We start from the raw sequence: 26,275 nt of genomic DNA, 5'->3' as shown, positions 1-26,275 counted from the left end.
AACTAACTTCTGGCAAGACTAACCACAGATGGGAGGGTTTCCACAAGCACAGAGAAGGGAGAAGGGCAGACCCCACATCAAGACTTGCACTGGAAAAACAAATCCCCATAACATTTGGCTTTGAACACCAGTAAGGATTAACTTCGTGAGTTTTTACAGTCACTGGGGCTTACTCCAAATACTTAAAATCTGCAAGGCCTGGCGCTGGGAGAGCCAGAAGGTGATAGGAAACTGAGCCCTTGCCCTGAACACCCAGCATAAAAGCAACAATTTCAAAAGCACCTGGGGTATGCAGGAAGAAAAGTCCTTTAATCTCAGAACGTACACTAGAGAGGCAGGGATCTTAAGGAGACTTCCTCAAGAATGAAAGAGCTGGCAGGTACCATTTCTCCTCCCACCCCCAGGCTTAGACTGCTGGACACTTCTGGTACACTCCATCTAGCTTGCTAACACCACATGCCCTGACCCTGCAATCTCCTGCAGATCTCCCCCATCCAACACTGTCCCACTCGGCATCCCTCCAAAGGAGCTCCTGCTGCAAAACATCCTATAAACAGCCCAACTGGGGAACAGCACCACTCCAAAGTGACCCCTGCGCTGGGGAGAGGGGCAGATAACCACGCACATCAGTGCAAATGCAGCCTCAGAAGACTTACTGGAGGCAGGCATCTGGTCTGATTGCAGGCCTGCCAACCAACAAAAGCCTCTCAGGGAACAATGAAGGGAAAGTGTCCTGAAGTTCAATGTTACCACAGCTGCAGCACACAAGCTAAGGGCAGATATCTGGTCTGACCTACTAATATCACCCAACTACAAGTCCACAGTGGCCCCAGACTAGCCACTTAACAGCACAGGGACCAAAATCCTGCAAACAGCAGATAAACTGGGCCATTCCAACCAACTGAACTTAAGGCAAACACAGCTCAGCCACAACATACATAGGATGGTGCATGCGACATACACAGGAGATACCCCTGAAGTGCCTGGTTCTGGTGAACAGGGGATGCTGTACTAAAGGACACCACCAGACCTCTTATTCATAAAGATAAAGCTACACTTTCAAGAACAGGAGATGTAGCTGACTTTCCCAATACAGGGAAACAAACACACAGAGTTAGATAAAATGAGGAGACAGAGGAATATGTCCCAAATGAAAGAACTGGACAAATCACAGCAAAAGAGCTAAATGCAATTATAAAGATGAGCAACACACCTATAAATAATTCAAAGTAATGGTCATAAAGATACTTAAAACTTGAGAAAATAGTAAAGGATCTCAGTGAGACTGTCACCAAAGAGATAGAAAAGATAAAAAGAACCAATCAGAGATGAACTCAGTATCTGAAATTAAAATTGTACATACTAGAGGGAATCAATACCCAACTAGAAAAAGGCAGAAGATGGATAAGCAAACTGAAAGAGTAATGGAAAGCAACCAAGCTGAACAAAAAAAAGAGAGTAATAAAAATCAGAATAGGCTATGAGAACTGACTGTCATTGTCAAGTATAACAACACCTAAATTATAGTGATTCCAGAAGAAGAGAGAGAAAATGGAAAAGAAAACTTATTTGAATAAAGAATAGCTGAAAACTTCCCAAATCTGGGGAAAGAAAGAGACATCCACATCTGGGAGGTAAAGAGAACTCCCAAAAAAATCACCCCCAGCAAGGCCTATACCACAACACATAACAAAGTGACAAAAAGTAGTGAAAAATAATTTTAAAAACAGCAAGAGAAAACAATTACTTGTATACAAGCGAAACCCCATAGAGCTGTCAGCTGAGTTTTCAGCAGAACACTGCAGGCCAAAAGGGAGTGGCATGATATGTCATGCCACTGAAAGTGCTGAAAAGAAAAAAAAACCTGCAACCAAGAATACTCTACCCAGCAAGGCTATCATTCAAACAGAAGAGAGATAAAGAGTTTCCCACACTAACAAAAGTTAAAGTGAATTGTTTGAGTGGAAAGGAAAAACTCTAATCAAGAACAAGAAAACCAGGGAAGGAAAAAATTTCACAGGTAAATACAAACAAAGTACTAGATCAATCAATTATAAAACCAGTACAGAGGTTAAAGCACAAAAGTAGTAAAATCAATTATTTCTATAAAAGTCAGTCAAGGAATTCACAAAAGGATGTAAAGTATTATATCATCCACATAAAATGTGGAGAATAAAGATTTAATACTTTTAGAATGGGTTCAAACTAAGCAACCATCAACTTCATATAAACTGGTATATGCATAAAATGTTACATGTGAACTTAATGGTAACCACAAATCAAAAACCTGTCACTGATATGCAAAAAATAAACAAAAAGGAACCCTTCAAGCATATCACTAAAAAAAGCCATCAAACCACAAGGAAAGAAAGCAAGGGAACGAACAGAAAAGAACTACAAAAACAACCATATAAAGTAACAAAATGGCAATAAGTCCAAATCTATCAATAATTACTTTGCATATAAATGAACTAAATGCTGTGATCAAAAGACACAGGGTGACTGAATGGATAGAAAAGCAAGATCCATCAATACACTGCCTACAAAACACTCACTTCAGATCTAAAGACACACTAAGACAAAGTGAAGAGATGAAAAAACATTTATCATACAAACGGAAGTTTTTACTTTCTGTTTTTACAGAGCTGGGAATGTCCACAATGGCCAAAAGATGGAAAGAGCCCAGATGTCCATTAACAGATGGATAAAGATGTGATGTGTGTGTATGTGTGTGTACACACACACACACACACGGAATATTACACAGTCATCAAAAAGAATGAAATCTTGCCATTTGCAATGATATGGATGGAACTAGAGGGTATTATGCTAAGCAAAATAAGTTAATCAGAGAAAGACAATTATCAGATGATCTCACTGATATGTGGATTTTAAGAAATAAGGCAGAGGATCATAGGGGAAAAGAAGGAAAAATGAAACAAAACAAAACCAGAGAGCGAGACAAACCATAAGAGACTCCTAATCTTAGGAAACAAACTAAGGGTTGCTGGAGGGGAGGTGGGTTAGGGGAGAGGGTAACTGGATGATGGGTATTAAGGAGGGCACTTGATGGAATGAGCACTGGGTGTTTGTTATATGCAACTGATAAATCTCTAAATTCTACCTCTGAAACTAATAAAATGCTATGTTAATTAAATTGAATTGAATTTTAAGGTTTTTAAAAATGAAAACAAAGGTGGGTAGCAATATTTATATTGAACAAAATAAACTTTAAAACAAAGACTGTGACAAGAGACAAGGGAAACTACATAATGATAAACAGCTACAACACAACAAGAGGATGTAACAATTATATTTATGCACCCAACATGAAATCATTTAAATACATAAACTATTAACAGACATAAAGAATTTCAGTAACACATTAATAGTAGGGGATTCAAAGACCCTTACTTATATTAATGGACAGATCATCCAGACAGAAAATCAACAAGGCAACAGTGGCTTTGAATGACCCACTGGATCAGATAGATGTATTCAGAACATTCCATTCCCAAACATTCGGATGTATTCAGAACATTCCATCCCAAAACAATGGAATAATGAATGGCCTAATCTAGAAATCAAAGAGGAAATCACAAAGTACATAGAGACAGACTAGACGGCAGCAGCTGTCATAGAGCTCTTTAGATGCCATGGCTTCAATAGCACGGTAGCTCCCACAAGTTGTGAGTGTCACCAGCCTCTCCCCCAAGAGGCCACTAGCAGTCACTACCCCTGCTCCTCCATAACTATGTGCTTACTGAAAGTGTGTAATCAAAACTGCCAGGATGTCAGAGGAGATGCAACAGTACTCAGTGGAGTGTGCTGCTCAGACACTGAATATAGGGAAGGACACTACAGCCCACATTAAGGAGTTTAACAAGAAGTAAATCCCACCTTGCACAGCATCGTGGGGAGAAATTTCAGTAGTTATGCAGCACATGAAACCAAACACTTCATCTACTACTACCTAGGCCAAGTGGCCATTCTTCTGTCATATCTCGTTAAAAGCATGGACCACGTCACACACCCAGTGGTCCATCCAAAAACAAAAACTGCACCTAAATTCCAAATACCAGAGACAAATCTTCAGCCTTGCATGAGAGAACACCACAATCTCTGAGCCTCTATTGTGTTGTTTTGTACAGGCATTCTCTGTATAATTTTGTTACTGGTTATTAAATTAGCAAAGCAAAGCAAAACAAAACAAAGGCAAATGAAAATAAAAACACAATGGTCCAAAATCTTTGGGATGCAACAGAAACCATTCTAAGAAGGAAGATTATAGCTGTATAGGTTTACCTCAAGAAGCAAGAAAAATCACAAATAAAAAACCTAACCTTTCACCTAAAGGAACTAGAAAAAGAAGAACAAAGCCCCAAACCAGTAAAAGGAAGGAAATAATAATGACTAGAGCAGAAATGAAATAGAAGCCCACCCCCCAAAATCAATAAAACCAGTAGTTGGTTCTTTGAAAAAATCAATAAAATTTATAAACCCTTAGCCAGACTTACCAAAAAAGAAAAAAGCAGCAGCAAGTAAAATCAGAAATGAAGGAGAAATAACTAACACCACAGACATTCAAAGGATTGTAAGAGAATATTAGGAAAAATTATATGCCAACAAACAAGAACAACCTATAAGAAATGGATAAATTCCTAGAAACATAACCTTGCAAAGGTGAATCAGGGAGTATTATAAAATTTGCATAGATTGACTACTGGCAATCAAATTAAATCGGTAATCAAAAAGCTCCCCAAAAAACAAAGACCAGGACCAGATGGTTTCAGAGCTGTTTTCCACCAAATATTTAAAGAATTAGTACCTATTCTTCTCAAACTATTCCAAAAATAGAAGAGAAAGGAAAGCTTTCAAATTTATTCTAAATGGCCAGCATTGTCCCGACACCAAAAAGAGACACTACAAGAAAAAGAAAACTACAGGCCAATATCTTTGATGAACATACATACACACCTATGATGAAGTTTAGCGTATGTTAGACACAGTAAAAGAGTAACAACAACAAACATAAAACAATGATAATAATATACGGTAATAAAAGTTATGTGAATGTGTCTCTCAAAGTATCTTATTGTACTATACCCACAATTCTTTGATGTGAGATGACAGAACGCCTACACAAGATGAAGTGAGATAAATGACACAGGCATTAAAACATATTGTTAGGCTACAACTAACCTGATGACACGTCAGCAGGATCAACTGCTTCTGAACAGCAGGCGACCTCACAAAACTGAAATGGCAGAAAATGAAGCCATGGATAAAGGAGGGGTGGGGGGACTACCATACTTTGAAATGTACAAATCTTGCCTGGGTTTTAATAAACCCCATTAACCAATCACCATGCCCCTATCATCCCTAAACATCTATTATGGGCAATGTGCCAGACTTATCTAGCTTTCAGTGTCAATTTCAAACTGATGTATGTAGTTCAAACTGCTTATCCTGGCATTCATTGTTCTGATTCCAACTTATCTTCTAGTCTTTTCCTCCATTAATTTTGACATAAAGTAGGGGAAAGTCGGGGGAAAGGCTACTCACTAAACCATTATGTGTCACATATTTTGTCAGAAATCTTATATAAACTTTCTCATTTAAGCATCTTGAATACATTATAGATGGCCTAAACATCCCAGACTTGCCCAAAGCGACACAGTGGAACATGGGAGCTAGGATTTCAATTCAGCTCTGATTAAGCCCATTCTTTTTCTATTAAGTCAGACATCACTATTCCATTTTTCTCAAATATATGTGCAAGTACTCAAGCTATTTCTTTTCTTTTTTAAAATTTTTTATTCAAGGGGCACCTGGGTGGCTCAGTGGGTTAAAGCCTCTGCCTTCGCCTCAGGTCATGATCCCAGGGTCCTGGGACTGAGCCCCGCATCGGGCTCTTTGCTGAGCAGGGAGCCTGCTTCCCCTTCTCTCTCTGCCTGCCTCTCTGCCTACTTGTAATCTCTGTGTGTCAAACAAATAAATAAATAAATAAAATCTTTACAAAAAATTTGTTTTATTCAAGCTATTTCTTCCAAGGGAATAATGTGTAGGCCCAACTTAAATGTTTCTGAATTGCATGAAGCCTTCTCTAAATTCTCCCAGTGGGGTGTGATCAACTTTCTATGAACCCATATAGTACAATGTATTCCTCTAACTTCATTCCTTTTGTATTCTAGACTTGTCTACTTAATAGAGTGTTAACTCTTAGAGAAATGTATCTTAATGATATCTATGTATCTTGCCCACATAAGCCTGGGTCATAAGTGATAAGTCAATATGAATTTTGTGGGCTGTATGTTTTTCCCCCCCAATATAAAAGAACTGAGTCAACTCTTCATTTTTGGTTAAGCTATCGAGTCGTCTTCTTTCATCTAGAACTTTCATCATACCATATTTTGTGCCTTAGAGTCTTAAGTATTAGGATGGCAAGCATTACTAATACATTACTTCTAAATTTCACTGTTTACATACATACAATTCAAAACTATTATACACATTTTCCCTTATATCAAACCAACATTTAGTAAAAGGCTTTACTTATTACTGTTGTCTCAAAACTATTTCCTTCGTCAGAGGATTGTTCTATGAAAAGGGCATGATTATTCATCTTTATCAAGATATTTTTATATTGATATCAGATTTGGGCAAGACACAACAGCTCAAAAATTTCTATACCAGCACTGGGTGTTGTGCAAAAACAATGAATACTGTTATGCTGAAAAAAAAAAAAAAAAATAAATAAAAATTAAAAAAAAAAATTCTATACCGAATTCTCTTAAAATGGTCTGTTCAAAGAACGCAATGTCTGTCCTCAACTTTTTTTTTTAAATTTTATTTATTTGACAGAGAGAGAGAGAGATCACAAGGAGGCAGAGCAGCAGATAGAGAGAGAGGGGGAAGCAGGCTCCCCACTGAGCAGAGAGCCCGATGTGGGGCTTGATCCCAGGACCGTGGAATCATGACCTGAGCCGAAAGCAGAGGCTTAACCCACTGAGCCACCCAGGCGCCCCTGTCCTCAACTTTTTAAACAAATTTATCATATATAAATAAAACAGGAAGACAAGATTGGGAAAAGAGTATTTACCCGGACATTTCACTCCTCTACCGAACTTCACAGATTTGCGGACTCATAAAGACTGTATTAAGTAAAAGTAAAACTCAATCTAACCCAAAGTATTTTTAAAAATGTATCTGAGGTCCTGACCCTTATGAAGAAAAAAATAAAATACTCCCCCTTCCCAAATACATTAAGAAATTTTAAAAAAGAAAAAAAGATGATACACGGAAGTCTGTTTCTATCATACCATATAGTGTATTTTGACACTGAAGCAGACAGAAAATGAGACCATTTTTTTTTTTCGGTGTTCCTCTTAAGTGCTAGCAAAGTCATTCCCAATCAACAAAATAAGTTCTGAAGAAAAAAGTATTTCAACCAGAAGCAGATAGCTTTTACTGGTTCAGTGCAGAGAATACATAATGAAACTAATATGTTTTTACATTTAAACACAACTTACAATGAATTTCAGAAAACAAAGCTTCCCGCAAAAGGATAATGATACTATGTTAAGACACTCTGTTCTCCTTTTTCTAATTTCTTTGTACTTATAATCTGTATCACATATTAGCATGTACTATCAATATATAATACCATTGCATACAACATTGCATTAACTCATACTGTATTGTTCTCATAGCTTCAGTCTCAGAGTGGCTTTTATACTACACATTAGTCAGAACGGTACTAAGTAGAAAGAGGAACTCCAAATGACACTGATGCAGTACCTACTACAGGGCGCAATGGTAGTCTTAGACCCATTCTTTTGTTGTTGTTTTTTTAACCGAAGTATAGTTGGCATACATATTATATTTCAGGTGCACAATATAGTGATTCAACAGTTCTACACATTATGCAATGCTCACCACAGTAAGTGTAGTTACCATATGCCACGCAAAGTTATTACATTATTGACCATATTCCCTATACTATACTTTTCATTCCTGTGATTTATTTTATAACTGGAAATTTGTACCTCTTGATTCCCTTCACCTATTTTACCAATTCCCTGCTCCCAACCTTACCTCTGGCAACCACTATCTTGTTCTCTGTATTTAAGAGTCTCTTTAGGTTTTTGTTTGTTCATTTGTTTTTTCAATTCCCAAAATAAATGAAATCATATGGTATATGTTTTTTCCTAATTGATTATACTTACCATAATATCCTCTAGGTCTATCCATGTTGTCACAAATGGCGAAATTTTGTTCTTTTTTTTTAAAGATTTTATTTATTTATTTGACAGAGAGAAATCATAAGAGAGGCAGGCAGAGAGAGGGGAAGGGAAGCAGGCTCTCCGCTGAGCAGAGAGCCCGATGTGGGACTCGATCCCAGGACCCTGAGATCATGACCTGAGCTGAAGGCAGCGGCTTAACCCACTGAGCCACCCAGGTGCCCGAGATTTTGTTCTTTTTTAAGGTTGAGTAATATTCTACTGTACTTATACCACATCTTTATTCACTCGCTGTTGATAGACAATAGGACTGCTTCCATATCATGGTTATTGTAAATAATGCTGCAATAAACATAGTGCTCCATAGGTATTTCCATTTTTCATTTTTTACGGAACCTCCATACTGTTCTTCATAGTGGCTGTACCAATTTAAATTACCAACAGTGCATAAGACTTCTCTTTTCTTCATAACCTTACAAAACCTTTTTTTTTTTAAGATTTATTTATTTTAGAGAGAAAGCACATGTGTGTACATGGGGTTGGGAGGGGCAGAGAGAGAAGGACAGAGAGTCCCAAACAGACTCTGTGCTCAGTGTGGAGCCCAAAGAGGGGCTCAATCTCATAATGCTAAGATCACAACCTTAGCCAAAACTAAGAGTCACACACTTAACCAACTGCACCATCCAGGAGCCTCTTATTTCTTGTCTTTTTGATAATAGCCATTCTGACAGTTATGAGGTGATGCTGCATTGCAGTTTTAATTTGCATCTTTCTGATAGCTAATAATATTGAGCTCTTTTAATGTGCCCTTGACCATCTGTCTTCTTTGGACAAATGTCTATCTAGGTTCTCTCCTTGTTTTTCATATATGGCCTTTATTATATTAAGATCTGTTCCCTCTAAACCCACCTTGTTGAGTTTTTATCATGAATGAATATTGCATTTTGTTAAATGCTCTTTCTGCATCTATTGATATGATCACACGATTTTTATCTTTCCTCTTGTTAATGTGATATATTACATTGATTGAGTAGTGAATATTGAACCATTCTTGTATCCCTGGAAAAAATCTCACTTAATTATGGTGAACAATCCCTTTAATGTAATGTTGAATTTGGTTTGCTAATATTTTATTGAGGACTTTTGCATCTATGTTCATCAGAGTTACTGGCCTATGATTTCTTTTTTTACGGAGTCTCTGTCTTGGTAAAATAAATTTGGAAGTACTCCTTCCTCTTCTGTTTTTTTGAATAATCTGATAAGAATAGGTACTAATTCTTCTTCAAACATTTGGTAGAATTCAGGTGTTTGGGAAACCACCTGGTCTTGGACTTCTGTTCATTAGGAGTTTGATAACCAATTCAATTTTGTTACTAGCAACCAGTCTGTTCAGATTTCTATTCCTTCCTAATTCAGTCTTGGAAGATTATGCTTCTAGAAATTATCCATTTCTTCAAGTTGTCCAATTTGTTTTCATAGTGGTCTATTACAGTCCTTTGTACTTCTGTGGTATTGGTTGTAACTTCTTTTTCATTTTTGATTTTAAATACTTGAGTCCTCTTTTTTCTTTATGTTTTCAAAGAACCAGTTCTTAGTTTCATTGATCATTTCTACCATTTTTTAAGGTCTCTATTTCAAGGGCCCCTGGGTGGCTCAGTCGTTAAGTGTCTGCCTTCAGCTCAAGTCAGGATCCCAGAGTCCTGGGATTGCTCCCCGCATGAGGCTCCCTGCTCAGCAGGAAATCTGCTTCTTCCTCTCCTACTTCCCCTGTGTTCCCTCTCTCGCTGTATCTGTCAAATAAAATCTCTAAACAATAACAACAAAATAAGTCTCTATTTCATTTATTTCTGCTCTGATCTTTGTTATTTTTTTTTCTTCTACTAATTTTGGGCTTTGTTCTTCTTCTAGATCCTTTAGGTATAAGGTCACATTGTTTAGACTTTTCTCGTTTCTTGAAATAGGCCTTCGCCACATACAAGAGAATTTGCATTGTGGCTTCCATTTTCATTTGTCTCCAGGTATTTTTTAATTCCCTTTTTGATTTCTTCATTGACTCACTAGTTGTTTAGTAGCAGGTTGTTCAGCATCCATGTTTATGTTTTTGCAAGCAGGTTTTTTTGTAATTAATTTCTAGTTTCATACCATATGGTAAGAAAAGATGCTTGATGATTGCAACCTTCTTAAGTATATTGATAATTGTTTTGTAACCTAACATGATCCATCCTGGAAAATGTTCCATGTGCACTTTTAAAGAATGTGACTCTGCCCTTTTTGGATGGAATGTTGTGTGTATATATGTTAAGACCATCTGGTCTAATTTGTTTTTCAAAACCACTGTTTCCTTATGTAGATGATCTGTCCCCTGATGTGAGTAGGGTTTTAAAATTCCCTACTCTTATTGTATACTGTCAACTTCTCCTTTTATGTATGTTAATATTTGCTTTACATATTTAAGTGATCCTATGTTGGATGCATAGATATTCATAATTATTATATCTTCTTGTTGGATTGATTTATCATTATGTAATACTCTTCTCTGTCTCGTTACAGTCTTTGTTTTAAAGTCTATTTTGTTTGATATAAGAATTGCTACTCCTAAAAAAAAAGAATTGCTACTCCAGCTTTCCTTTAACGTCCATTTACACAGAATATATATATATATATATATATATATATATTTTTTTTTTTTTTTTTAAGATTAATTTATTTGAGGAGTGCCTTGGTGGCCCAGCCAGTTAGGCATTCAAATCTTGGTTTCAGCTCAAATCATGATCTCAGAGTTGTGAGACTGAGCCCCACATGGGGCTCTGCACTCATGGGGAGTCTACTTTTCACCTTCTTCCCTTCCCCCTCCCCTTGCTTACACACTCTCTCTCTAAAATAAATAAATAAATCTTAAGGAAAAAAAAAAAAGATTTGAAAGAGAGACTGGAAGGTGCCCATACGTGGAGTATCTTTTTGCATCCCTTCACTTTCAGTCTGTATGCATCTTCACATCTGAAGTGAGTCTCTTGTAGCATATAGATCAGTCTTGACTCATTATTCAGTCACCCTATGTCTTTATGGAGCATTTAGTTCATTTCCATTTAAAATAACTACGGATGGGGCGCCTGGGTGGCTCAGCAGGTTGAGCAGCCAACTCTTGGTTTCAGTTCAGTTCATGATCTCGGGGTCATGAGATCAAGCCCTATGTTAGGCTCTGTGCTCAGCATGGAGTCTGCCTGTCCCTCTCCTTCCCTCTGCTCCTTCCCCAATTTGCACATGAGCACTCTCAGTAAATAAAATCTTAAGAAAAAAATAAATGACTCCTGATAGATTTATACTTATTGTTGTACTTATTATGTACATTTTATTGTTTTCTGGTTGTTTTTATAATTCTTCACTGTTTCATTCTTCTCTTGCTTTCTTCCCTTGTGATTCAATGACATTCTTCAGTTGTATCACTGGATTCCTTTATCTTTAGTGTATGCATTATAGGATTCTGATTTGTGGTTACCTTGAAGTTCATATTTAACATCCTGTGCATATAGTGGTCTATTTTAAGTTGATAGTCACTTAAGTTTGAACCCACTCTAAAACCACTATACTTTTATTCTCCCCCTTCCATGTTTTATACTTAGAGTGTCATATTTCACATGTCTTAAATTTGTGTATCTCTTTACTAATTACTGTAGATATAACTAATTTTAATACTTTTATCTTATAACCTTCATACTAGCATTGTAAGTGACTGAACTACTATATTTACCATATGTTTGACTTTACTGGTGGAATTTTTTTCTTTTCATGATTTTCTTATTTCTAGCTTTGGCCTTTTTTCCACTTAAAAATTCCCTTTAAAATTTCCTGTAAGGCCAATTTAGTGGTAATGAATTCCAAATTTTGTTTGGGAAACTCTTTAACTCTCTTTCAGTTCTGAATGATCTTGCTGGGTAGCATATTCTTGGTTATAGGTTTTTTCTTTTAGCACTTTGAATATACCATGCTACTCTCTTATGGCCTCAAGAGTTTCTGCTAAAAAATCAACTGATGGCCTTAGGTTTCCCTTGCATGTAACGAGTTGCTTTTCTCTTGCTTTTAAAACTCTCTTTATTTTTAACTTTCGATGTTTTAATTAGTATATGTCTTGGTGTGGACCTCTTTGGGATCATCAAGTTTAGGGTTCTTTGTACTTCCTGGACCTGGATGCCTGTTTCCTTCCTCAGGTTGGAGAATTTTTCAGCAATCATTCCTACAAATAAATTCTCTGCCACTTTCTCTCTCTCTTTGCTTTCTGGAGCCCCTATAATGCAAATGTCAGTATGCATTATATTGTCCAGAGATCCCTTAACATTTGTTCATTCATTCATTCAATCATTTATTTGCTGTTCAACTTGGATGATTTCCACTCCTCTACCTTCCACACCACTGACCCATTCTTCTGCATCTTCTAATCTGCTATTGATTTCCTCTAGCATCTTCTTTATTTCAGTTATTATACCCTTCAGCTCTGATTGGTTGTTTCTTATATTCTCTGTTGAAATCCTCACTCAATTCATTTATTCTTCTCTCAAATCTGGCAAGCATGTTTATGACCATTATTTTGAATTCTGTATCAGGTAGATTGCTCACCTGTTTCACTTAGTTCTTTTTCTGAGGTTTCTCTCTCTCTCTCTCTCTCTCTCTTTTTTTTTTTAAACATATTCCTCTCTCCCCTTATGTTGTCTGTCTGTGTCAAGTGAGTCAGATAGGTCTTCCTGTCTTGAAAGTAGTGGACTTGGGTGGAGGGCTTCTTATGTGGCCTAGTAGAACAATCCCACCCCTGGTCACCAGAACCAGGCACTCCAGGGGTGTCACCTGTGTGGGCTGCATGTGCCCTCTTATTGTTACTGGGCCATGACTGCTGCAAGTACACTGGTGGGTGGGCTGGCCCCCACCCGGATGAGTACAATGACCAGCCTCAACTACCATGGACACACTGATGAACAGGGCTGGCCCCTAGTACAGCTGGCTGAATGGCCTGGCTGCAGCTACTATGGGCATGCTGGTGGGTAGGGTTAGCCCCTGGTACAGATGACTAGAGACTTAGCTGCAACTGTTGTGGGAGTGCTGGTGGGCAGGAATCGCTTGGGAAGAGCTGCCTGCTGGGTATGAGGGGGCAGTAATTGCTTTGGGGGAAGGGGGAAGACACTAAGGCTGCCTACTAGGTATGGCAGGGTGGAAGCTGCTTTAGAGGTACACCTGCAGATTGGAGGCAGGGGAGGTAGATCCATAAGAGAATGTTGGACAGAGGAGCAGTACTAGCAGTGTAAGTAGATAGTATCAGAACTGACTCCCACCAGCTTTGGGCCAGTTAGGCTGAAGGGGGCGGGGGGGTGTGGGCAAGAAAAATGATACCTGCCAGCACTTTCACTCTCAGAGAAAGTTCTTACAGATCTCAACCTCTCCAGCACATTCACTAAAATTAGTCAATAAATCTCCTTCACATATATGCTAAACATTTTTCAAACTGCTGTCTCTGTGCTGGGTCTCAAAGAGAGTAATATAGGTGCTGGCCCTTTAAAAGGAGAGTCTCTGTTCCCTATAGCCCTCCAGTTCTCCTACAGATAAGCCCTGCTGATTTTCTTTCTCTTTTTTTTTTAATTTAATTTTTTCAGTGTTCCAAGAGTCACTGTTTATGTACCACACTCAGTGCTCCATGCAATATGTGCCCTCCTTAATACCCACCACCAGGCTGATTTTCAAAGCCAGATGTTATGGAGGCTCAGTTTCTCAGTACAGATCTCCAGGGTGTGGGGTACCCAGTGTGGGGCTTGATCTCTTCATTCCTCAAGGAGGACCTCCTTGTGATATCCCTTCCACTGTGCAGAGGTTTGGTTCCAGCCACATCCCTGCCCTTCCTACCCTTCTCAATGTGATCTTTTCTTTATGTCTTAAGCTGTGGAAGAGCTATTCTGTTAGTCCTCAGGTCATTTTCAAAGGGAGTTGCACTTTACGTAGTTTCACCCTTATGTTTCCATAAGAGGGGTGTGCAGAATTCTCCTACTCTGTCATCTTCCCAACCTCCTGTTCTAGAAAGTCTAGATTCATTCTTCTTTAAAATAACTGTAGTTTGTACTTTCTATGATTTAGTTAGATGAAGATTTTAAGATGATACAAAATATTACATTCTATACAGTATCTGATAGGCTATACTCATTATTTCATTTCTATTTACAAAAGCAAAGAATCGAGATTTTAAATTTTGAATCAAGCAGTCCAAAAGAAAATACACTATGCCAATAACCAAAGGAGAAGCTGCTGTTTGACAAACTGGATTACAGTTACAGTAGTTACTACTTAGTCAAGGTATATATGATGTCTAACAATTTAGTGCTGTGATTTAAAACCTGTTTTTCTTAGCATTACCATATATTATATACAATTGTTAACAAAGTCTGCTCATTAAATACTAGTGTCATTTCTAGAGACTATAAACATTTTCACTGCATTGAATACTTTGTAAGTTATTTCTATTTTGGAATCTGCTTTATTAATAAAGCCAACTATTAACATTTCACTACCATAATCATTTGTTTGAACTGGATTACATAATTTATAGCCATAATCATTGGGAAGTCTAGCATTAAGTAGTAAAAAAATTTTATTTTATTTTTAAAGATTTATTATTTTTAGAAGAGTGGAGGGGCAGAGGGAGAAAGAATCTTAAGCAGGCTCCACACAAAGCATGGAGCCCCATGTAGGCCTTTGTCCCACAACCCTGAGGTCACAACCTAAGCCAAAACCAAGCCAAAACCAAAAGCTGGGACACTTAACCAACTGTACCACCTAGGCACCCCTAAAAAATAAAAAAATTTTTAAAAGACTTGAATTTTACCTAAGTATGGACTCTATTACTTATTAGTTTTAAGAATGTCACAGAAGTCACAGGAGTGTACCTAAAGATAACAGATAGTAATTATTTGAATCAAAATTATATACCTACCAAAAAATAAATTGACCAATAAATTGTTTCTATGTGTGAAAAGATAATTCCCATTCAATATCTGAAATGAAACAAAAAACACAAAGCTAGATAATAATTACTTACTTAGAGAAAGCTATGCTTGTCAGGCACAGCCCCTCTTAGTACAGTAGACTGCTAATTTTATATTGGGTTTAGGAGGAAACTGGAGTCCAGGCATTGGTGGATTTTCAGCAGCTTCAAAATATGGTTACTGGAAGGGCTACCATTGACTGGCTGGCTTGCAAAATCCTGTTCATTATAGCAGGTTGTTGTTGATTGACTACATGGACAATTCTAAAGAACTGTCATTTACTCAGTAAGTCACTCAAGCCAGTTTTAAAACTGCTGTTAGCATGGCTACACAAGAATTAGTCTTCTCGGGGCGCCTGGGTGGCTCAGTGGGTTAAAGCCTCTGCCTTCGGCTCAGGTCATGATCCCAGGGTCCTGGGATCGAGCCCCGCATCGGGTTCTCTGCTCAGCAGGGAGCCTGCTTCCTCCTCTCTCCCTACTTGAAATCTGTCTGTCAAATGAATAAATAAAATCTTTAAAAAAAAAAAAAAAAGAATTAGTCTTCTCCTAGGAGTGTGGAAACTTCCTTTCATTTTCAGAAGGTAATTACATAAACCAACACACACATACATATACATACTGTATATGTACGTAAATCATATAGTTTTATAATCACATTTCAAGAAATTACAATAAAAAATAGAAATATTGTCAGTGTTAAGGGGAAATACCACTTGTCTTACAATACATTCATTTAATCAGTCAGTCATCACATCTTATATACCCCAGGTTATGTTAATTCAAAGAGGAATATGAAAAGCAACAAACAAGTGCTTTTTTTTTTTCAAGGATTTGATTTATTCATTTGACAGACAGAGATCACAAGTAGGCAGAGAGGCAGGCAGAGAGAGAGGAAGGCAAGCAGGCTCCCTGCTGAGCAGAGAGCCCAACACAGAGCTTGATCCCAGGACCCTGAGATCATGACCTGAGCCAAAGGCAGAGGCTTTAACCCACTGAGCCTCAAATAAGTGCTTTATAGTAGTGCTATTCAAAGTGAGTCTGGTCCACATTTTTTTTTTAACAGGTCTGCAATGAGGTAAGTAAAAAAATGGAGTGTTTAGAAACTCTTACAGGAAATTTATATTTGACAGAATAAACTGATGCCCTTTGAATCTGGAAAATCGAAGTTTATATTTTGAAAAATTGAAGTTTATATTTTGTGAATCCATTTAATTTTTCTAGTAATTAGTTTTGTTGTCTTTTATAAAAATTTCAGTTCACAAACTGGTCTTTCACCACAAAGAGAAGCACTACTTCAGAAGCCTCAGAAAGTTAGATATTCACAATAGATGAGGGTGTTATATTTTGCTATGAGGATACAGGCAAAAAGAATGTGTATCACAAAATATCAAGTAAGTAAATATCTGCATCAAAATTGGAAGACTGGTGACAAAAGTGGAAGAATGATGACAGAACACATTTAAAGGCTGCACCATCTATCCACTAGGGGCAGTAGGAGATTATGTTGTATGAAAACAAAACAAAACAAGAACACGAATGACTCTGAGATAAAAACTGCTTCGAAACAATCAGATCCTAAATGTGAAGAAATTTCGGAACACCTTAACCTCTCTATCTCTATTATTTTCCTTTAAAAAAAAATGTATACACAAAAGTAATCTCATCTTTAAAAAAGGTTATCTAAGATAAGTCTTCCCTAAAAAAAGATGATTAAGACATGACATAATTCCTACAATTAATGAGCTTGAATTACCCAGTTGAGACAAAACAGATAATAATAATAATGTGGTAAAGGCAAGAGTAAAGAGTAATGCTGGATATTATGGGAGAACCCAAACTAGCCTGGATGATCAAGACTCCCCACTGAATGTAAAAGCTCCCATGTACTCAAAATTCCCATACCACTCTACCCAACTATAACAAAGCTTCATACATTCTACTTCCTCAATTCCTCTCATATTGTTGGCCCTGCTTCTCCAGCAAATTCACTTTAGTCCCAGGCCCCATCATCTCACAGCTATAAGTATAGCCTCCCAACAGCCTGTTCTCTCACCAGTGCATCCTTCCTACTGCTGCCACTTATTCCCAAATTCAAATCAGATCATAGCACCTCAACGCTTAAAAAAAAAAAAATTCATGAATAATGTTTAAAAATTCTATGAATAATGTAAAAGCACGGAGAAAGAAAACTGGATACAAGATCTTATGATCTCTATTTTATAAAGATGCATATGTGGTGGTTTCCAACCACAGTATGGTTCCAATAGCAACTGCTGTTTTGGAATCAATTAATGAAATGATTCCAAAAGTCTCTATTTATTACAGAAAAATCTGTGGAGGAAAATAAGAAAACCTAAATTTAAAGTGGGTCACAGAAATTTACAGAATGGGGCATATACAGTATATTCCCCAAAGTTCTTCAAATTCTAAGAATGAAAGGGAAATGACTAAATATTTACTGTTATTACAGCTACAGTACCTGTTTTAGCTAGGTTAAATATTCTTTTAGGTCATAAACATTTTGTAATGCTTTAATGTCCCTTATGTAATATCATAAGATACAGTTATTGATTTTATAGAACTTAAAAAGAGATAGTATGGGGCACCTGGCTGGCTCAGTCTCGAAGAGCATGTGACTCTTGATCTTGAGGTTATTAGTTCAAGCCCAATGTTCAGTGTAGAGGATGTCAATGAATAAATTAAAACTTTAAAAAATAAAAATAGGGGTGTGCCTGGGTGGCACAGTCAGTTAAGTGTCTGACTCTTGATTTTGGCTAAAGTCGTGATCTCAGGGTTATGAGACAGAGCTCAGTGACCGGCTCCACGCTCAGCAGAGTCTGCTTGAGATTCTCTCTCCCTCTTCCTCTGCCCCTCCCACTTGTGTACTCTCACTTTCTCTCTCTAGAATAAATCTTAAAAATAAAATAAAAATAAAAAAATAAAAAGAGGTAGTATGGTATACCAGATAAAACAGTGACTTAAGTATCAGGATAATTGGATTTTAACTAGTTACATTTTTGCAAAGTTACCTCATCTCTCCAAATTTGTTTCTTCATTTATAAAAGAACAGGATTAATAAGTCATGGATCAGTAATTATTTTCTGTGAAGGGCCAAACAGTAAACTTTCTAGGCTTTGTGGGCCATATAGTCTCTTTCATGACCACTCGACTATGCCATAGTAGTATGAAAGTAGCCAGAGACAATACGTAAAGAAATAAGTGTGACTGTGCTCCAATAAAACTTTATTTATAGAAGTGAGAGCAAGCTGAGTTTGGCCTATAAAACCCTAGTTTTAGGTAATCACTGTTTACTTCTAAAATATAAGAATATTTTTTTTTCTGTTTAAAATTCCTGGGGCTCCTCAGTGGCTCAGTCGCTAAGCATCTGCCTTCGGCTCAGGTCATGATCCCAGGGTCCTGAGATCAAGACCTGCATTAGGCTCCTGCTCAGTGGGGGCCTGCTTCTCCCTCTCCGACTCCCCCTGCTTGTATTCCCTCTCTTGCTATCTCTCTCTCTTGTCAAATAAATAAATAATCTTAAAAAAATAAAATTCCTAAGTTGTTATCTTATTATTTTATATATCTATATTTAAGATTTATTAAGATTTAATTTATTTATTTGAGACAGACATAGAGAATGAGCAGGGGGAGGGGCAAAGGGAGAGGGAGAAGCAGGTGTGGGACTTGGTCCCAGGACTCTGGGATTATGACCTGAGCCAAAGGCAGACGCTTAACCAACTGAGCCACCTAGGCCCCTCTAAAGATTTATTTATTTGAGAGAGAGTGAGAGCACACATGCATGCAGTGGGGAAGGGCAAAAGGCGGAGAGAGAGAGAATCTCAAGCAGATTCCCCACTGAGCACAGCACCCCAAGCAGGCTCCATCCATAATCCTGAGATCATGAGCTGAGGTGAAATCAAGAATCTAACACTTATCTGACTGAGCTACCCAGGTACCCTGTTTGCCTTGATTTTTAGAGAAATCTGTTAGCCATATCTAACAGGGCACATAAACTAGCGATTAACAGAAGACTTATGATCAGACAGCTTTGGGATTCTCTATTAGCTATTAGCCTTGGACAAGTCACTTAAAATCACTCTGAGCCTCAGCTTTCTTATAAGGTTGTTGTGAAGTTTAAATAAACTAATATTAGGGGGTGCCTGGCTACCTCAGTTGAAAGAAAATGCAACTCTTGATCTTGGGGTTGTGAGTTTGAATCCCATGTCAGGGGTAGAGACCACTTAAATTAGCAAAACCTTTTTTTTAGAGCTTAAATGAAGTAATAATGTATAAAGTATTTAACCCTATATCTAGTATACAATAAACATTCAATCAATGAACGTTATTAATTTTGTAATAACTTTACATTAATAGATGACATTATATTACATATAACATATTACATAAATTACATTATTACAAATTCACTTTTTAAAATTATATGATCCTGAGTCCTTGGTCAGGAACACAGTACTCCATTTTTTCCAGCAAACAAATAAAATATGCTTTATAATTATCTACATTCAAGTACATTTTTCACTAAAGCAAAAGATGAGGACTGGCTCTAGTACCCTATCTTCCTATTGTTTTGATTTTTTTTTTTTAAATGACTATAGTCAGCTTAGAGTGCTTACTATCTACTTACTAGCTCTATGACCTTGGTAAATTTATATAACCTTTCTTTAGCCTCCATTTCTTCACCTGTAAAAATGTGAAAACAAAAGTACCAACTTTATAGGATTGTTATAAGAATTAAATGAGTTAATAAATTGGCACATAAACCATATAAGTAACTGCTATTATTTGAGTTGAATACTTAACATTTGTTTCTTTCAGTCCTCAGACAACCTGAACAAGTACTGTTCCTATATTCACAGCTATAGATAATGAGGTTCAGAGAAGCTAAGAAACCTACCCAAGGTCACTAGTGATTAAGTGGCAATGCCCAGGACTCAACATAGGCTTGCCTGACTATAAAGCGAAAATTCTTGCCACAAGGCTAAAGATGACATTAACTATATCTCTGTATGGTATATACGAATGACTTTTAAGAACTAAAATAGGGGTATTAATAATAATCTCCCCATACAGGAAACATTTTTTAATTTTTTAAAGTTCAAGGGTAAGAAAATACACATAAAATCACGGACCTTCTTAAAATGATAGTTTTCCCATAAGTAAAATTTTTCCTGAAATGATTCCTCTTTTTTAATTATGTCCAATTAATTTAACTCAAACTTTCATTATTAAAGTATTAAGAAATCCTCAGCACTAAAATAACTAAAGATGCAGCATAGTGATTTATCTTGTACACATAAAGTATTACTCAATGCTGGCTGGCATTCACTTCTAATTGATCTGTGAGATTTATATAGGGCTCATACTAATTTTATAAAAAGCAAACCTAGAGAGCCAAACACAGTTCTGTTACTTTATTCCATAAATTCCCAAGTATTGTTTTGGAACTTGAGCTTTGAAAAGCTTTGCAGTTCGAATGAAAATACTGACCAAGGGTGCCTGGGTGGCTCAGTTGGTAAGCAACTGCCTTTGGCTCAGGTCATGATCCTGGAGTCCTGGGATTGAGTCCCACATCTGGCTCCCTGCTCAGCAGGGGGTCTGCTTCTCCCTCTGACCTCTCCCCTCTCATGCACACTCTCTCTCTCAAATAAAAAAATCAAGTCTTTAAAAAGAAAAAGACAAAAGAAAATACTGACCAATATTAAAGGGGAAAGTAAAAAATACCTCCAGAAAAAAGACCACAAGACATTACTCCACTGCATAGATTTATTCTTTTTTTTAAGATTATTTATTTATTTGAGAGAGAGAGTGAGAGAGCAATCATCAGAGAGGAGAGAGTCATAGGGAGAAGCAGACTCCCTGCTGAGCAGGGAGCCTGATGTGGGACTCCATCCCAGTACTCCAGGATCATGACCTGAGCCAAAGGCAGTTCCTTAACCAACTGAGCCACCCATGCACCCCTGCAATGGTTTATTCTTAAGTTTGTGCTGCATTACCTCATTCACCTTATACTCTTCCAGCCCTATGAATGCTACTGGTAACTGATCCAGAAGAGAAGCTGGCTTCGTACTGTAAAGCCCCAAAGCTCAACCTAATACTAATAAGAAACACAGGGTAGTTTGATGTAGCTCACTTCCAAACTCTTACAAGAATGAACCCAAACTTAGAACTCTAACCTAACTCTAAAATTCGCCAAATGCAAGTAAGATTAATCTTCACTGTCCTAAAATTACAATCTAATCTTCATAAACAGATTGTCAATTTTATTTCTGAACCAGAAATTCTGAAAGTCAAAATAACCATTAATTAAGAATTAATAAAACATTACACTCTGTGCTATATAGGAAGAAAATATCATATAACAACAAATACGTTACATAAATATCATTATCTAGTTTGTAAGACAAAATACTTAATTTTCTTTAGCATTTGGTGTTCTGTTGAGAAAAGAAAAAATATTCAAATTTTAGGTTAAGGAAAACAAATTATCTTTTAGTATTTCAAAATAATATTCTAACATGCTAGATTGTATTAGGGTATCATTCCTTGCCAAGTATTCTATTGCCCATCAAGACAGGTGGGGAGGAATGGACACTATTTGCCTAAAAATAATGGTGTCAATAATGAGTGGTGTCATCTCCATATATAAGCAGCAGCACTACTGTTCATATGAACAGAGTATAACATTAATATCAGCCTCTAGTTCTGGAAGAAAAACAGGCACTCATGGTGGTTCAAAAAAAACCTCCTAATTATAAAATAATATGAAAAGGATGCCTGGATGGTTCACTCTGCTAAATATCCAACTGTTGATCCCAGTTCAGGTCTTGCTCTCAGGACTGTAAGTTTGAAGGTTTTAAAAAATTTTTTATTTTTATTTATTTACTTATTTGACAGAGAGAATGATCATAAGTAGGAGGCAGAGAAAGAGGGGGAAGCAGGCCCCTGCTGAACAGAGAGCTCGATGCAGGGCTTGATGCCAGGACCCTGAGATCATGACTTGAGCTGAAGGCAGAGGCTTAACCCACTGAGCCACCCAGGTGCCCCTGAGGATTTTTCTTTTTAAGTTGAACTTCACGCTGGGCGTGGAACCTACTTTAAAGATAATAATAATAATTTGCAAAATGTTTAGTAAAGAAGCCTGCCTAGATAACTTATGTTAATAGCTCTTAGAACCTTTGCTGGGGTCGTCCACGAACCCCTTCTGAACAGCTGTTGAAAGCTATGGGTCTTCTCCCCACAAAGTACAGTTATACGGAGTTCAGGCTCCCGTAAGACTACGGACACGCCCATAGGCGTGTTAACATCTAGGTTAAGAACCAGACAGATGAAGCAGAAATTTTCTCAAGGCACTTTTGACTCTCTTTCATAATTTTACCTCTGATTCATAAGAACCAACTAAATCATTCATAACCAAACAATGAAGTCTCATGTAAAAACAGCCCTTAAAAAAAAAAAAGTTTGATAGTATTTACTTAAGCAGTATTCACCTGAAAATACACTGGCAGCATTTTAAAATACATGTAACTAGTGATATCAATAAACATTACAGTGTATTACAGTTTATAAAATGACTTTACATTATTATAACAATTAATACTTTCATTTCCCTTTTACAGCTAACAAAATGGAGGTTCAGAAAATAACTTGCCCTGGTCATACAGCTAACAAATGGAGACTTGGGATTCTAATTGAGTTGTCTAGTTCCAGAACTGAGCTTACTTAGTACATTACTATATCCTGACGCTTCCACAAAAAACCCTCAAGAGAGAGAAAACAGATTAAAAAGGAAAAAAAAAAAAGAAAGAAAGCCTAACAGGTCACATTCTATTGTAGATATATCTTGGCATCTACAATTAGTGTATTTAAAATGTTTGATCTCCTTTTGCTTCATTGGTTAACATAAAATATGGTTTTCAGAAAAATAAATGGTTGGTCAAGCTAATGAGTTTTAGGACTGAAAAATAAGGACATTTTGTTATTTTATGAAGCATTCCTTCTTGTTCATCTCTTCAATTCTTAATATACAAAAATAAATAACTCCTGAAAATGTAAATATAAGAAACTGAAAGTTTAAACATCCATTTTTTAAAACACAAAAACTATTTGAAATTAATTTTTAGGATGTTCAAAATATTCCTTGTAAGATGTTTTTTTATTTTTTTTAAAGATTTTTATTTATTTATTTGACAGAGAGAGATCACAAGTAGGCAGAGAGGCAGGCACAGAGAGAGAGAGAGAGAAGCAGGCGCCCTGTTGAGCAGAGAGCCCGATGTGGGACTTGATCCCAGGACCCGGAGATCATGACCCGAGCCGAAGGCAGCGGCTTAACCCACTGAGCCACACAGGTGCCCCGTTAAGACATTTTTTAAATAACAATACTCATTTCCATTCTCTACAGCTCTTAAAATTTCTTGATTTTTTTAAAGTGTCATTTGTCTAAATGCATAGGATATACAGTACCCTACTGTAAACTATAAACTTTAGGTGATAATGATCTGTCAATGCAGACTCATCGATTGTTAACAAATGTGCCATTTCTATATGGCATTTTGATGGTGGGGGAGTCTGTGCGTATGTGGAGCCAGTCAGGGGGCATATGGAGGCAGAGCCTATACAGTAAATCTGTACCTTTCACTCAATTTTGCTGTGAACCTAAAACTGCCCTAAATATAAACTCTATTTTGCAAAAGGGCTGGGGCGGATGTGTCAAAATTCACCTCATTTTCTTAACAAATGAGGAAATAATTGTTTTCTAAAAATTACCTTGTGAATTAAGTTTCCTGCCAGAACACAGAACGTGCAATTATTACAGTATATATAATCATTTAAAAAACCATTAACAGCAATCTTACCAAATGCTAAAAGAATTAGTTTTAAATGTTAATATGAAACTAAGTGCACATGTGAGTATAGTTATCTTAAGGCTCCTTTTTATATTTATGTTCATGTTATTTGATATTTTAAAAGGCAATGGCAATATATCAAGGGACTAAAAGTCTAAGCGGGTCATGGGTTGACTGACAAATTAAAGGGGGTGCCTGTAGGAAGGAGGAGGAAAAGCAGGAGCCAATGAAAAAAGCCACCGCCAAGCAGAGGTTCTCTGTTTCCCCAAGTGGAACCTCTGCCGGGGTCAGGATTCAAGGGAGATGCAGAAAGGGTATCCTCATAGAGTGAGCATATAGAACAGAAAGAATGAAACAATTATCGACTTGTAAGAAAGAAAAACAATGCAAATAGAAACGAAAAAGTGCAACTAGTAGATAGCATACTTGTGTCAACCCAGGTTTTTCAAGCTTTCCCCAAAGTGTCTTCCAAACGTGGTAACCACCCACAGTGGTAACATTAGCATAAAGGGCCAAAAATAGTTACGCCATTACAGCAGATTAAAAGGAATACTGAGAATAGTTCAATTTCATCAAAGTCATCTGATTCAACCCTGCCCAGCGGGAATATACCTAAAACGCTTTTCACACCCAGGTGTGCAAACGCTACGACGGTGCAAATCCAGTAAAGGACAAGCCCGGGGCTAGAAAACTGCCAACTCTGTAGACTAATAGCCCTTACTGAAGAAACCAGCAAATTAACTCAGCCCATAACTGAGTGGAAGGAAGAAATAGCGGGCTCTGGGGCAGTAGAACAAACTCCGTGGAGCGGCCGCGCCTTCTGAAAGAGACTGCAGTTGCTGGTGTCACACCAGGAGGCACTCTTCGACGAGGTCTCCACCACCGCGAAAGAGACACCTGGCGCGGGCAGCAAACCCCCGACAAAAGCAATTCCGACCAGCAGCGAGCCCCACGGAGAGGCAAGTCCCCGACAGGCAGCGAGCTCCTCCGGCCGGCCGGCCAGTCCCGGACCCGCGACAAACCCCCTGGGCAGGCCTGCCCCGGGCGGGCGGCGAGTCCCCGTGCCGCAGGGCCAGGAGACAGCCCACCTGCCGCGCGCCCACAGGCCGCCCGCCCTCCCCCGGCCCCGAAGCCGGCCGTCCGCCCTGCTCCTGCTAATTCCTTGCACCCCACCAAACACCTGCCTGTCCCTCTCCTCTTCGAAGGACCGAGAGCAGAGAGCCAAGGGGGGCCACCGACGCGGCTGACAGAGCCAGAGGCGGGGGATTTCCTCCGGGAAAAGCGACCCCGTTCCCCCCAGCCCTCGCCAACCGGAGCGACGGAAAACGTGCAGCGGTTTAATGGGCCCCAAACCCTCTCAGCTGTAGAGTTTTAGTTACTGCTCGTAGAGCTGGAGTTTCCGCGAGCCGGAGGCGCAAGCCCGGGCGGCGTTAGGGTTTCGGGCTGGGGTAAAGGAGGGCTCGGCGTGAACGGACAGCATCGCACAAAGGGAAGAGAGGAGCGACGGGGAAGGAGCGCAGTTACCTCGGTCCCCGGCTCGTCCCTCCGCTCGCTTCCTGCCGGCCTCGCCAAGGCTGCGGCTGCCCTGCCCGGCTCCCGCACCCCAGCGCCTTCCCGCAGCACCCAGCGGCGCCGCACTAGCCCCGCGCGAGCACCAGACGGACACGCGCTCTGCTGCGCGGCGCCGTAGAGCCCCGGCCGGCGCCTGGCGTCCTCACCGCTCAGCCTGGAGAGCGGCGGCTTCTGGGGCTGCGAGCGGAGCGCGCGCCGGAGCCTGCGCACTGCACTCTGGGAGGTGTGGTTTCTGGTTACCTCCTCCGGGGGCCCGTCCCCACCGCCTGGCCGCACCCCCCCCCCCCCCGCCCGGTTCGCTCGTGGGCGTCGGGAGTGCTCCGGGGCCTTGCGGTGCTGTGCTGCTGGGGGAAGGTAGACCAGGGCCTGGGGGACGTCTTCAGGAACAGTTCTGGGTAGCATACCGCATCAGTATCTCTGAAGTTCTCCGTTTCTGCACTTAAGTGGCCATACAGAATTTAGTTTCGTTTTATATCCATCAATTCCCCCTTCTGCGCGCTGAGTGTTCCTTGGGATTATATCTCTTTTTTAAAATGGTGGGGGAGGGGGAAGACTTCCGTTTTTATTCCTGTCACTTTGCC

General features: G+C 38.7%; 1 protein-coding gene across 5 annotated transcripts in view; it reads right to left on the bottom strand.

Annotated features, from left to right (window-relative positions):
* KLHL8 (kelch like family member 8) overlaps positions 1–25,875 on the bottom strand; it is a 60,889-nt gene extending 35,014 nt beyond the window's left edge. For 3 of the 5 annotated variants that reach the window (XM_045998256.1, XM_045998255.1, XM_045998259.1), the window contains exon 1: positions 25,647–25,875. The gene's annotated coding sequence lies outside the window, so the exon portion shown is untranslated. Of the gene's footprint in view, positions 1–5,202; positions 5,245–25,646 lie in introns of those variants that run through there. The other 2 variants (XM_045998258.1, XM_045998257.1) reach the window with 2 other exon arrangements.
* Positions 25,876–26,275: the final 400 nt, after the last annotated feature.

Source organism: Meles meles, chromosome 2 (genome assembly GCF_922984935.1).
Source record: "Meles meles chromosome 2, mMelMel3.1 paternal haplotype, whole genome shotgun sequence".
Lineage (NCBI taxonomy): Eukaryota > Metazoa > Chordata > Mammalia > Carnivora > Mustelidae > Meles > Meles meles.
Note: the sequence above shows the minus strand (reverse complement) of the source record. Positions and strands in the feature narration are given on the sequence as shown.